The 2,473-nt window shown below is 31.3% G+C and overlaps 1 pseudogene; it reads right to left on the bottom strand.

Annotated features, from left to right (window-relative positions):
• Positions 1 to 975: 975 nt before the first annotated feature.
• On the bottom strand, positions 976 to 1,105 carry LOC119048417 (uncharacterized; annotated as a pseudogene).
• Between the last annotated feature and the right edge of the window lie 1,368 nt (positions 1,106 to 2,473).

The raw sequence follows: 2,473 nt of genomic DNA, 5'->3' as shown, positions 1-2,473 counted from the left end.
ATCATTGAGTTTTTAAAATTGCTGACAGTCTTTGTGTGTTAATAAGCAGTCATTCTATCCATATATGTTATTACTTGTGTGTTTAGATGTATTTCCACCATCTCATGTCCTGTGTTCCATTTGATGTGCCCTTTCTCTTAGGGGTTTTCTCTCTTCTCTTCTTTTAGAGAGACTAAATATTTTTTTATATTCCAATTTATCTTCTATGGATTCAGAAGTTATATGCTATTATAATATTTCTAGTTTTTTTAAGTAATTAGCCTAGAAATTGTATCATTAACACTTGAGTGACTACATCTTAAAGTTAACCAATATGTTTGCTCAACATCTGAGATACTGCCTGTCTTTCCTCGTATGCTGTTTTTTTATGTATTTTCATTGTAATCTTGTTTTACTTTCTTCCTATAGGATATTATTATTGTGTGATATTTATTGATTTGTATAATATATAAAATCTCATGGTTCAAAATATTAAAACACAACATGAAAGGGAAGTTCAATAAAAAATTATCTCTCCCATCACTGACCACTACCCACCCCTTAGACACCTCCCTCACAGAGAAGATTTTTGTAATTTTGGATGTTTCTCAATATTTATAGAAATAGCTATCAATCAAAATTCTTATTTTTTACCTTGCTATATGACAGGCACCACACTACAAACACTGTTGTTTGTATTTTACTTTGACTTTTAAATTTAACAATGTTTCTTAGAAATCCTTTATATCAGTTCTTAGAGATTTTCATTGTTCAATATTATGTAGCTGGATAATACTCTACTGTATGGATGTATAATAATTTATTTAATGAGGCTTTATTTTTAGAAAGTTGGGTTGTCTCCAATCCTTTCCTAGCAGAAACAATGATACCATAAATGTTCTACATTCTCACGAGCAGTGTCATTTTATATAAGGGCAGTTAAATCTGTAGAACAAATTCCCAGAATTGTGATTGCCAGGTCACAGGATAGATGCATTCTTAATTGAACAGATTTTCCAAATTGCCCTGGGTTTGGTTGGCTAATATTTTGGGAATAGTTTTCAATTAGCAATAATCGTGCTTTGGATAAACCTCATTGGCTATGATACTGCCACTGTGCAAAGCTGGTTGGCTAATATTTCGGCTAAAATTTTTATATTTATGTTCATGAGTGAGATTGATTTATAATTTTTTGTCATGTTCTTTCAGGCTTGGATATTAGGATTATTTGCCTCAAATAATGAATTCTGGATGTTTCCTGTTTACTTTGGTAGAGTTTGTGTAAGATTGGCTTTGTATAATTTATTTTTTATTAAAGATTTGATAGAATTTGTTAGGGAGGCCATCTGGGCCTGGGGTTTTTCCTGTGGGAAGGTTTTTAATTGTAGATTCAAAACTTTAATTGAATTATATTGTCTGCCATTACTAGAAGAGGAAACTACCTGTGGCCTCATTATAGAAAGACGTTTACACAGGCAAAAAATTCAGGCTGACAGTTATTTCTCTCAGCACAGACATTTAATTGAATACAGTGGTCAAGAGCAAAACCTCTGATGCAAGGCTAACTTGATTTGAATTCTAACTCTGACATTAGCTGTGTGAACGTGGGGAAATTATTTAAGCTTTCTCTTCCAGTTTCTCACATGTAAAATGAGGACAACAGTAGTGCCTTCCTCATTGTGATTTCAAATATTAAATGGGTTAATGCAAGTAAAGCCCTTAGAACATTTTAGGTACATTATAAATACTATATAGGTGCTAATTTCTATTATTGAAAATATCACCACGCTATATTTTGAGAAGAAACCCGTACTTTAACTTCTGCTCCTTTAAAATGAATTTGCCTTTTCTTCCTTGCCACTTTTGTGATCTGCTTTTTGTTTTGAGTATTTTTGAGTTTAATTATGATGTATCTCTGGATGTATTTCATTTTAAGTATCCTCTTTATTGTTTTTAAATGTGTGGATTAAAATAATTGATCACTATTATAAAATATTTAGCCCCTATTTCTTCAAAGAATGCTTCTGCCTCATTCTCCTTCTTTCTGTTTCTGGAATTGTAACTATACATATGTTGTACCTTCCTTCTTCACACTTTATGCTTTTTAACTTTTTTGTATGGTATTTTTCCATCTCTTTGTACTTACTTTTGGATAATCCTTTCAGTTTTCACTTCCAGTTCACTAAGTCTCTCTTTAGTTCTGATGAATCTGCTTTGTAACCAGTCACTGAAGTTACAATTCAATTATTATTTTTTTTCTAGGAGTTGCTTTTGGTTTTTATTGAAATTTGTTTGGGTACACTTTATATTTCTAGTTCTTTGCTCATTTTCAAGTGTCCCCTTTATTTCTTTGAGCATGTGAAACATAATTTTAAATTATGCGTCTAATAATTATAAAATCTGAAATATTTCATGTTGTTTCAGCCCTTTTTTGCTTTGCTTATTCTCAAACATGGCACCTTCTTTTCTTGTGTGTTTTTTTTTGGCACTAAAT

This window comes from Artibeus jamaicensis, unplaced genomic scaffold (assembly GCF_021234435.1).
Source record: "Artibeus jamaicensis isolate MK-2021 breed Jamaican fruit bat unplaced genomic scaffold, CSHL_Jam_final contig_1284, whole genome shotgun sequence".
Taxonomy (NCBI): domain Eukaryota; kingdom Metazoa; phylum Chordata; class Mammalia; order Chiroptera; family Phyllostomidae; genus Artibeus; species Artibeus jamaicensis.
This window is presented reverse-complemented; position numbering and strand designations above follow the sequence as displayed.